We start from the raw sequence: 12,401 nt of genomic DNA, 5'->3' as shown, positions 1-12,401 counted from the left end.
GAAATGTATCAGTGAAGAGGTTCCCCGTGGCTTTTTTCTTCGACCGGTTATCGTGAACAGAGGAAATTCATGCAAATTGAAGCCGAAAAAAAACGTTCTTGTCTTCCGTCAATGGGCAGATTTATTTCAGTTTTCGAAGTTTCGAAACGTGAAATGAACTTCCCTCTTCCTGTTTGGGTTCTGCACCAAAATGATCTTTGCCAATGAATGATCGAATGCACGGAATGGCATATACATGACAAAATCAAGGACCAGTTTCAATAAAAAGTTGCTAAACTATTGAATATTTATTAAAGGAATGTATCACTGAAGAGGTTCCTTGTGTCTCTCTTCTTCGGACGGTCATCATGAGCAGGGGAAATTCATGCGAATTGAATCCGAAAAAAGATAAACATACTTGTCTTGCGTTAATGGGCAGATTTATATTAGTTTAGAAAACTTTTCCAACGATATAAATCTAGAATGAAAATTTTAAATTCTTACTTGTGCTAACCAATGTAGGTTGTTAGAGTTGCTTAGCTATGGTGAATATAATCAAGTCTTCCTTTCCGACATTTTTTTCTAAAAAGAATTCGTTTATTTTGCCATCGTTTTTAGTTATTCATTTAATTTTTCTCATTTCGGAAAACGTCCACCTACATAATTTTTTAAATTTTTCTAATTTTTGAATAATAGTGATCACAGCAACAGCGTTTTAAAACACTGAATAATATATACTTGAATAAATTTCAGTCTAGGGTATCTTTGCTGTGAGACTAATTAAGGAAGAACAGAAAACTTTTTAAGGATCATCTGAATTAAGCTATTTGTCATTTGGCAAGTTTTAAAGCCTCCACTGAAAAAAAATTAGCACTTGGAAGATATTTTTCAATTCCACAAAATGGCTAAAAGCTTATGAGACCGGCTACCCTTTTTTTTATAAGCAATGTCTTAAAACCAGAGAGAATGGTTTGTTCCAAATGCCAGCGTCGTTCGTCTATAAAAATGACTTCGCTTAAGTTGGCTACGAGCGGCCAATTTTTCTTCCATCCAGATTAGCAAATTCCCGTCTGCGAAACAACAAAGAAATATTTTTGATGGAATCGATTATCCGTCCATGTAAGAATGAGCTGAGTCTTAGGATTGAAGTGGTTTTGAATGAAGCAATTCTTCATCGTAGTGGTTCTTAGTTTTTTTATAACAAATGCAAATTCCTGATATGGTTCATCATAATAACTCGCCTTTGTTAAATACTGTTAATATCTACAAAAAAAGTTTAAACTACTGAGGTTCCTTCCTTTAAAATTCATGTTTATTGAGTTCAGGATTTTAGATTTTTTAAAACGGCTCTTTATAAGCTCAGTGCATCCACTGTTGTGAATCAGCGAAATAGAAATAAAGAGTGATGGAAAATAAGATAGCTCGGGCTAAAGAATGGATGTAGGGATAGAAAAAGGATTCGCAGTTTGCTACTCACCTTTACCAAACGTCAAGTAAATCATCGATGAAGTCCAGACTGCGAATATTAGAAACGCTGAAAATTCCATGCTTCCTCAAGACAATGGGGCTCAATATTGATGCTTTCAATAGGCTGCAAATTCGTTTCGACCACCTGCATTGAATAATGGTTATGTGATAGAAACCGCCCTTTTGTTATTAAAAATGGGATGTTAACAAAGTGAACAGATGTCAGTCCTGCCCCTTGTTAAGTTATTGATGCAAATAATATACGTGGGTACGCGTTTTAAAGTCTGCGAATGAACACCTTTTCAATGCTTTCCTTTGTGCCTGTTAAAAACTCTTTGGTTTTGAGGGGCTACGATTCCATAAGTGTTAATCAACAGATTAGAAAAGAGGGTTTTTGTACACAAATTTCCATAACATTAACTTCAATTTCTTTACGAAAACTGTTGGTTCCCAGCCAAGACAATCATTAATATTAGAAATGAACTTCCCTCTTCCTGTTTAGGCTCTTTGCACAAAAACTAACTTGGTAAAATAAAACCCAGCTAAAAATTTAACCTGATACCAAGGATTGACTGGAGTAATGCGTCTTGGACTATAAAATGCTAATATTGATTCCTTGAAAGTGTCGCCTCTTGCGTCAGGTGCAAAAGGCATTATACTTATAGATCGTTTTTGTCATGTCAAACAAACGCAATGCAAATGAATTTGAGAGAAAAAACGATAGACTTCAGTAAGAATTCAAGGCAAGTCCAGCAAAAATGTTTTCACAGTTATTATTTTCAAAGTTCCTATTCTTGTAAAATCGTTCGTTCTTCTTCCCAGGGCTTCGTCATCATAAGTTAGACAAAAAGCACAACGTTTTCCGTCCGTATGATAAAATCGTCCCAACAATTTTTACACGATGAAACATTAAGCTGGCTTCACGCACTCTATTGTAATTTTAAAACATAGTCTTGGCGCACTTTTATCGGAATAAACAAAACAATTTTCCCTATCATTTAACATAGTAAATGTTTTGTTTAAGGTGACAGACAAGGAAGATACCAGAAGCCGTCAATGTCTTTCTATGAGCCACAAAATGACTTCATTAATAAATTATCTCATATTTTTCCAGCTTGCCCAATTCTTCGGTGGAAGTTGCTCAAATTTTCTTAATTCTGAAATTAAAAACTCTCAGACAATCTTCAAAGTTTATGCACTGACGAACCTCTCTCAACAGTCTTCATGTTTCTCTTTTGTACCTGTGAAATTGTTTCCAAGACAGATTTCGGGATTTGGGATTTGTCTCAGCTAAGAGACTCGCATTTTTCAGGGAACTCATTTAGCGTCACTCTTAAGGCCCTGTTTACTATTCGAGTTGTATTTTAACTGTCGACTTTTCTCATTCGCGTTTAACGACATAGAGAATACTTCATTTAGGCAGGCGATATATTGACTCGTGCTTTTTTTGCAATTATGTATAGACCAAACTGTTCGAATAAAGTTCACGTGGAGTTAATGTCCATCAATTACAAGTCACCTTATGTAAAATATGTTTGAGCGGCGCCTTGAAACGCAGATGCAGATGAAGAATATGGATTGACAATCAAGGAAATACAGAATATTGTAGTCAAGCTTGCAAGATGTACCTTGTGAAGCATGATCTATGTTATGTCTTCATCCTGAATCTTGCATATTACACTTAACAAATTATAATTTTCCCGGTTTTACTCAAGCTTCATGAAATAATCGGTTCGGGCAGTCAAATGCTGACTGCAATAACAATACTACTTCCGCTGAAGGAAACAACTCATCGATTACTCCTCAAAGCCACTCAAAAACTGGCATTGCATTTGTCGTTTTATAATCTGGAACCCTTTAGCCATCACGGAAACATTACAGTATTGAGGGTCTTAGAATCATGTAGAAACATTAAGTAGCAGGCTTCTAGGACATCAAGGCGGCAAAACAACAAACTAGTTTTATTCTTTCTTTGAATTATGCATTGCCTTTACTTCATTTTCCGGTCTTCTTAAGCACAGGAGTTTACGAAGAAACGGTTGCTGAATTTTTTTTTTTTTTTAACCCTTTACCTTTACTTGTAATGTGCTGTCTTGAAAACAGATAATAATGATAAAGAAAGAGAAAATTATAGGTTCTGCGTTACTTAACCAGCCCTCCGAGGAGAATTTAACGAAATAGGCAGATTATATATGCAAGCTGTGCGGTATTAGAGTGAACTATATTTATAAGTTCATCATGAATTTTTAATAACAAAGTAGAGGTAAATTAAAACAATACTGGCCTGTACTAATCACGTGATTACCTCTTCGTAATATACATCTAAAAATTTGACTCTGTTTTCCTATAAGCCGTGTTTATGGTTCACTAGTGCGGCCGCTTGCCTTTGTTTTGTTGGGTTTTCCTGCCTGCTTTTAAACTCTCTGTTGGATTTTTTTTTTTTTAATTTTTTTTGGACTGTGTTCACTAGTTTGGTGTATAGCCAGAGCTTACTTTTAGGTTATTCCTTTTGGAGTTTGTGCGATTTGTTAACATGATTATCTTTTACAAATGTTATTCCGTGAGTTAGTGATATTTCTTTAAATTTTTCTTACCGTAAGACGGATTAAGCCAGATAATATTCTTATGATCTATATATGTAACCATTAATTCTCTGATTCTAGGTTTTCAAGATTTAGGCATTGTGTGCCGCCGGATGTGGGTGGCATATTCACACAGTTGTAAGGTTTTGGAGTGGTTGTCCTGAGATAAAGGTTACATTTTTGAGATAACCGAGGCCAGAACTTGCCCAGGTGATGGTTAAAGGGTGTTTGGGTAAGTGTCAATGAAATCGAACTATGGATTGCTGCCCGCTTTTCTGAATGGATTGTATCTGCAGGGTGACATCCACCAGAGACTACACGTTTAGAAGACCAGTCACTAGTCTAGAAGACGTTAATCGCTCTAAATCCCACCATCTTCCTTCTATCATTGACTGATAGCCATTTGCTCATAACGGCAAAGATTAGTCAAAAATCCTGAATGAGGTTGCAGATTTCTAAAGCCAGTCACGCTATCCATTTCTGTAGTCATTGACACCGCCCAGTTAAACGCTCGGCACATCAAACACCGATTTAGTTTAAGGTTTGAAAATGAGGTTCATGTGCATATTATTAATGATCTTATCCAATGTTCGAGGGGATTCTAAAAGCTTTTTAGGTAAGAAAACAAAGACTCGAGAGACTTGAAATACCAACTTTAAGCCAAGTATTTTTAAAGGAAAATCTAAAAGATTTGTACTGAGAAAAAAAAAGACAACAAAAAAATAAATAAATAAATTAAAAAAATAAAAAAGAAGTGGAGCGCGAAGCGTGCGTCTCATTTCAATGATTTTCGAAAAAAAGAAATGTAACTCCACTAAACTAAACTCATCAAACATTCCCAAATGCTGTTCGAGTCCCATAAAACCCAGTCAGTGTTCTTCACCAAGTATTCTGTTTTCCGTCTCTTTGGTACGCACTCCCTTCCTTAATTTCACTGAGATAACCCATACCAAATCGAGGAACACTACGGCTACATAAGTAGTTTCGGGTTTCTGCAGAAAATAAATCGTTAAATTTTATTTTCTTAAGAAGTGAAAAACAAAACGGTGCTGTGAAGTCTCGACCACTTTCTAAGTATTTTGTACTTATGTATCTAGTTCGTAGTAAGATATTTTCCTACAAGCACCACTGCGATTTTCCACGGCATCTTGAGAGACAATGGATAGCTGCCGACACATGTCTGCCTCTGGTTTCTGATGGCTGTTCCCCAAGACTTTCACGTTTTGAATGAACACGATCGACAACGATTGTCTGCTTCTCTTTGGACGCCATATCCTTTCCTTTGCCATGAATGTCGGATTTACTTCGTTTTTATCGTAAATTTTAGCGACCTTTTTAAAAATGCTTCAAGGCCACTTAAGGGAACGAGGAAGCACTTACAGAAAAAAAATAACGCCTTGAGCTGACATGGAGCGATTTCACGTTTTACTTAGTTTTGCAAACACAATACAATCCAGGATTTACTGAAGAAGGGTATGGACAGATGTCCGATGAGGCGAACAATTTTGGTCCCTGGAAAATTTAATTTCCTAAGTTTTATGGGGTAATTGTTGGTTCTATCGAGCCTTTGGACCAACTGGGTTTTTAGTCATTAAAATATCCACTATGTTTTTCAAAAACATAGTGGATATTTTAATTTTCGCGCGAACACCCATACAGCGTGTCTTACCAGAGGGATCAAGCACTATTCGATTTGTTTAAGGTACCGCACCAAGTTGTTGCCGTGGTTACTGATACGGTTTGGGCTCTCGAACATGCAAGTTCATTTACAAATAAATGTCTTTTCACAGTCATCAAGGGTCAGCACAATGAAATTAACTTACGCCCCAGCAGTAAATCTATACAATTATCTATTCCCAGTCTGTAAATGGCAATGACTGTGCATTTCTCTGCTGTGCTGTGACGACACGCTGAGATGAGATTTGCAGATCATCGCTCGCGACATGCACGTCACGTGGTATTATGACAGTTGTTGGACGCGATCGTTTAAAAACATTCCAATGGCTGGGTATATTTCGATATATCCTTCTCCAAAGAGATCATATATCGAAAGAATGGTTATATATTTTTCAAGATTTCTCTTGGTAGACTCCAAATATTTATGTTTCATTGGAGCAAAAACTGTCACATTTTAAACATTTCCTGGTGGGTTAAATTCTACGGAAATTCAACAAAAAAATTGAAATGTTTGTTGTACGTGTTTACTTCGGTTAGTTTTGAGAGCAATTGTTTTTAGCGCATAAAGCTATTACAATTTTTTCGCCGTTTTGGAGAGATGGATGGAAATTTAGGGTGCCAAAACAATAAGGCGAAACGTTTGAACACATATTTTAGAACATTTTATCACGCCATTAGTTTTCATGCGTCCTACCAGCTAGTTTTAAACTATGCTAATTTACAGTGGCACCTCTAACGTTTAAAACCATAGCGCAAATATTTTATCGTCCTCCCTGATGATGCCGTAGAACGGCGAAAGCTCGGAGTGAATAAAGAAAGAACCACAGTAGCACTTAAAGGCTTCATTTGATCAATATCCCACAATAAGGCGAAAGTTCGGTTTAAAATAAGTGATACGTCTCTCCGTTCTGGAAACTGGAAATTTACGAACGATTCGGTAAATGGATTTTTCCATAGCTTACTGTTTATCTGAAAATTGATTCATCTTATATATTATTAAGAGAGCTTTCAAATTCATTTTTTAGAAGTGTTGCAAAAAGAAAAAAAAAAACAGCGGCGAAATCGAGAGTTAGCTAATTACTCACGCCATTTCAATGGTGAAGGCCACTGGCTAGTGCTCTACAACGGATGGACAACCAAGTATTGAACAACTCAACTGTAATGATAAAATGATATATAGAGGCTACTTCCAGTACGTTCTGCGGTCATTAAATAAATTAAATCGTTTATTGGTGTGAGCTAGCCATGTTGGGTTCTTACGTCTTAGTTTGTTCTGGGGAAAAAGCAGTGAACGCCTATTTAACAGCATTATGTCTTCATCAATTGAAATTTAGCAGGTATCCAAAAATTACCTCTCTTTTTTAACATTTTCATTTGTTTTAAAGGCATTCTATAGAGCGCAAGAGGCGTGCTCATCACACAGAAGCATCTCGGTATCTTGTGGCTTTCCAGGTCGTGATCATATCTAATTAGCAGACTGTGATCACGTTTTCCACTCGTGATTTCTAATCAGAATTTGAGTGGCTACTGCCTCCCAGAGGAGGCGAAGCCACCTGTATCATTCCTTTGTGATCACGCTATCATCACAGGCATAGTCGCCGTGTGAAATGTTCTTCCTGTGAATCACGCCTTTGACACCAAATATTTTCAGTCACACATTTTCCAAATTCACCAGTTAATTGTACATAATCAAGATCTTGAAAGTGCAAAACTCACTTATTTTGATCCAAAATTAAAAATAATCCCTTACCGGTGGGAAGTTTAGAAACGAAATCAAGCTTTAAAGAGACATCGAGGCCTATCGATGAACGTCACGTTTCGCTGTGGAGAATAAAATCGGTATCAAGCGTGAGCAAAGTATTTATTTCATGCAATGGCATTTAATTTCATCAATTTATTGCATTGATGATTATTTATTGCATTGAATTTCATTAAGACACGTGTACATGTCTTAATTCAAATGTTTGTTTGGTGTCAGGGACACTTAGGACAATAGGCAATTTCACTTTTAAAATTTTATTTATTTATTTATTTATTTATTTATTTTTATCACCAACCTGATTGGAACAGGATAGTTACGGAAGACTGCAAATACTAAACATAATTGTTGTAAGCTCCTGAAGAGAGAAATGAACCATTTCCTTTTTTTATTCATTTGGAATTCCTTCCTCCTCGCCTCCGTTTCTGTTAACTGCATGGCTCAACCCTAACAACCATCAGCAACTGATATAGGTACCGTTTAGTAATTAATGACAATTGAACACCAGCATTGCTTGTGTAATGAGAATCACCTTACAAAAAATTCAAAGAGTAGGTAAAGTTGTATTAAGCAATACTTACAGCGAAAGCTTTTACATGTAATTCGAGCTGGTGAACAGGTATATTTGAGTGTGAAAAGTCATGACTTATTCCTATTCCTCTATTATCTCTAGTTTACGATCATAACAGCCAATATTACTCACGTATGTCAATAGTGGAGAGCATCAACCTTACATATCAGTAGTGAACTAGTTATAAAATCATTCACAGTGCACTGATCCGTTTTCAGGCTTTTCAGGTCATTGCACCAGGCTGTGCTGGAAATTTCATCACGGTTTTTTCGCTATCAGACTTTTACTATTTATATACGTTGCATTTAATGAAATGTTCACTTTACGACACTCAGTTGAAAATGCTCTAGATAAGATAAATGTATTTATTAAGAGTTGTACAATTTCTCTAAAACATAATAATTACTTTCACTATTCTCCTCTATTTCCATAGTTTTAAAAGCTGACCTACAAAAGGATTCAACCTCTCTCAATTTCCTCCGAGTAGACCATTTATGATTTACGCCAATTTTTTCTTTCTTTTTTTAAGCTTTTTAAGAAATAGTGTTAAAAGTGTTTATCTCATTTGCTATGCGTTTAAATTTCACCTCGGGCATGGAACACAAACACTTGACTGGGGAATCGAGGGCAACTTCTAACCCTTAAACCTTACCCTAACCTAAACCCAAAATTCTTAACACTGGCATTTGGAATTTCTTTTCCACGCCATGATGCATAGTTTAATAGGATTGGAACAAGGGCAATATTTTTCTATCAAAATTCTTCAGCAAAGAAACTTTGTCATTTTGGAGTGAAACTGCGATAAAAACAGTTAAACTTTAATGCCATACCTTACTGCCTCACACTAGATAGTAGTTACACCATTCCTTACATGATCGTGTTCCTTTGTTTTTAAAGGAACACATCATTAACACTAACAAAAGCGGCATCTAATTTTTAAAATAAGCTGAAGCAAAAATTATCATACCGTGCTATGTATTCCTTCCTGTTTAGCAGCTTTCAGCGTTTTGAGAACACAGTTTCGTTGTATTTTGCTAGTTACCATGCTACTTAATGTTCCTGCTTGTCTAAGATTTCACTAGAAGCATTCTCCTTCTCTATTAACGACCCTTTTGTATTGAATATGGGATGTTAACTAAATTAATAGCAGTCAGTCCAGACCCATTGAAATGATTGAAGCAAATAAAATACGTGGGCACGCGTTTTTTGGATATATGGAAAGACTTTGGATTTGGCGAGCTGCGATTCTATCGGTGTTTACCTTCAGATTAGACTCAAGAATTTTGCCACACATATTTCCATAACATTAACTTCAATTGCTCCATAACTATAGTCAGCGGAGTGCGTTTAAGGAAATAATCTTACAAACATATTCTTGAGAACATTAGGTAAACATACTCCGTTACTGCAGTCACATAAAAAGTCAAGTTCCGTCGAGTTTCTGAGAAACAACACCTTCAAATTTACAAGATCGATCCATGGATTCAGCGTCTTTGTTTTTTCTTTCTTTTCTTTTTTTTTTTTCTTCCTTTTTTTTTATTATCAGGGGAAAACACCTCATAAAATTGATCGAAGCGTCAAAAGTTGATAAAGCAATAATAACAAAACATGGCAATATGTATATGTATGTACCGACATTCCCACTCATGAAATCATACGGATAATGATAATCGGTGTGTAGGAACAGACAGGTTGGCGTAACCTTATCCGCCAAAAAAAAGATTAGCCCTGCATTCGCACAGTTTACTTTCATTTTCCAAAAACATGAAGTCTTAATTTATATTATATCTTGAAATAGATCAGAAATGATAAAATAAGCCACGTTCTTTAATGGATTGTGATACTCTCCACCTAACTACATGGAGCAAAATATTTTCGTGTTTCAACCTTCTACTTACTCTAAGCAATACAGGAACGCAACAAGTTAAAGATGGTTTTCCAATTTGAAGTCCTCAGTGATTAGTCATTTAAGCAAATAAAATACGTGGGCACGCGTTTGGGATATATGGAAAGACTTTGGATTTGGCGAGCTACGATTCTATCGGTGTTTACCTTCAGATTAGACTCAGGGATTTTGCCACACAAATATCCATAACATTAACTTCAATTGCTCCATAACTAAAGTCAATAGAGTGCGTTTAAGGAAATAACATCATAATCATTTTCTTGAGAACATCAGGTGAACATACTCCGTTACTGCAGTCACATAGAAATTTAGGTTCCGTCGAGTTTCTCAGTACCAACACCTTCAAATTTACAAGATCGATCCATGGATTCAGCGTTTTCTTTTCTTTTTTTTTTTTTCCTAATTAAGACTATATCTTGAAATAGATCACACATTTTAAAATAAGCCACGTTTTCTAATGGACTGTGATACCACCCACTTCACTACATCGAGCAAAATATTTTCTTGTTTGAACCTTCTACTTACTCTAAGCAATACAGGAACGCAACAAGTTAAAGATGGTTTTCCTATTTGAAGCCCTCAGTAATTAGTCATTTTATCTCTTATATCATTTTATTAATTAATGATGAGTTCTAATAAGCTCTTTAGTTTGAAGAAACAGAATATCTCCCCTAGAACTACTGAAATTGTATAAATTTGCCAGTGTAGACAGCTGCTATACTTAATCCAGAGCTTTGGTGAAACGATGCTCTGAATATCGTTTTAAGCGTCTCCTCCATCTCAAGGATAATAGCAAATTGATATTTGGAAAAGGTGTGCCGTAATTTATGATTTGATTAAGCCAAACTATCCAGTATCGGATCTGGCCTCCAAGGCCTTCATTGGAATACCTTCTAAATTATAAAACATTTTCAGGTTTTCCTTCGTTAGATACAACTGCTATAGACTTAACGGGACCCGTGAGCCAACAATTAGTTCTCGACTCATTTTTCTGATTAGGAGACATGAAAATCAACTTCCATATTTTTCAAGGTCTTCTATTTCAAAATCATCAATTTATGGGGGATGAGACAAAACCATTTTTGTAAGGAAATCTTGATAAGTACAGAGCGAAAAAAACGGCTATAGTTTTTAACAAGTTGGATATTTCAAACGAAGAAGATTTTTGTCATCAACTCTATATTTTTTTACTGTAATTTGAACCCAGACAGCGGGCTTCGTCACAGCATTAAATCCTCTCTCATCGCTTCTTGGAAGTTCCTGTCGTTCCCAGTTTCACAATTCGCGAAGAGCTTAGAACGGCCAACACTGACTTTTTCAATGAGAGAAGAGAAGGGGTGTAATTATAAACTTAAAGAAATATCACTGAAAAAAGGTTCAAAAAGGAATCCTGTTGTAGGAAACTAAAAATTAAGGATAATGATCCTGTTTATTTCAAATATCTGAAGTTGTTTTCTCGCCAAATGTTTTTTATACCCACATTTGGAAGCTCGGTAAATTTCATTTTCGCTTGATATCAACTACACAGAAATAGAGGAGTCAAGGGTGGATATCCAGTTTATATCATGGAATGAGAGCCAAATTCAAGTTATCCATGCGTTAAGTATGATCATTTCTTACCTTCAAAGATCCAACGTTCTTTGGTGCCCAACTTTAGTGTTATTCAGCCAAATGCGCATCCTTTTATCGCTGTCTGGTAGCTATGGTTACGATAGAAACTGTTGGTTTCAAGCCAAGAGGATCATTAATATTAGAAATGAACTTCCCTCTTCCTGTTTAGGCTCTTTGCACAAAAAGCTAAATTGGTAAAAAAATACCAGGTGAAAAATTTAACCTAATGCAACGGATTGACTTGGAGTAATGCGTCTTGGACTATAAATTGTTATTATTAATTCCTTGAAAGTGTCCCCTATGGTCAGGTGCCAAAGGTGTCATAATTATATAATTACTGACCCTCGTAAAACCTTATTGTGCTCCTTCTGCATTATATTAGCGATTTCAGTCCAAGAAGGTTATTAGGTCTCCAGTACGGTCCAAGTTTCTAAGGAAAATGAGGGCGAGTTTTTTTAGATATTAACCACCTAAATGATCAAATGCACGAATTGACATATATATGTGACAAAGTCAAGCACCAGTCTCAAAAAACATGTGCTTGACTATTGAGTGTTTATTAAAAGAATGTAAAGCTGAATAGGTTCCCTGTGGCTTTTTTCTTCGAACGGTTATCGTAAACAGAGGAAATTCATGTGAATTGAAGCTGAAAAAAAAAATATTCTTGTCTTGCGTCAATGAACAGATTTATACCAGTTTTCGAAAGTTTTCTAAGCGTACAAATCTAGGATGACATTTTTTAATTTTTACTTTTGCTAGCCAACGTAGGTTGTTAGAATCGCTTAGCTATGGTGAATATAACCAACTAACATAGTAACACAACCTTGTTAAATACCATTAATGCCTTCA

This window comes from Pocillopora verrucosa, chromosome 5, assembly GCF_036669915.1.
Source record: "Pocillopora verrucosa isolate sample1 chromosome 5, ASM3666991v2, whole genome shotgun sequence".
Taxonomy (NCBI): Eukaryota; Metazoa; Cnidaria; class Anthozoa; order Scleractinia; family Pocilloporidae; genus Pocillopora; species Pocillopora verrucosa.
This window is presented reverse-complemented; position numbering follows the sequence as displayed.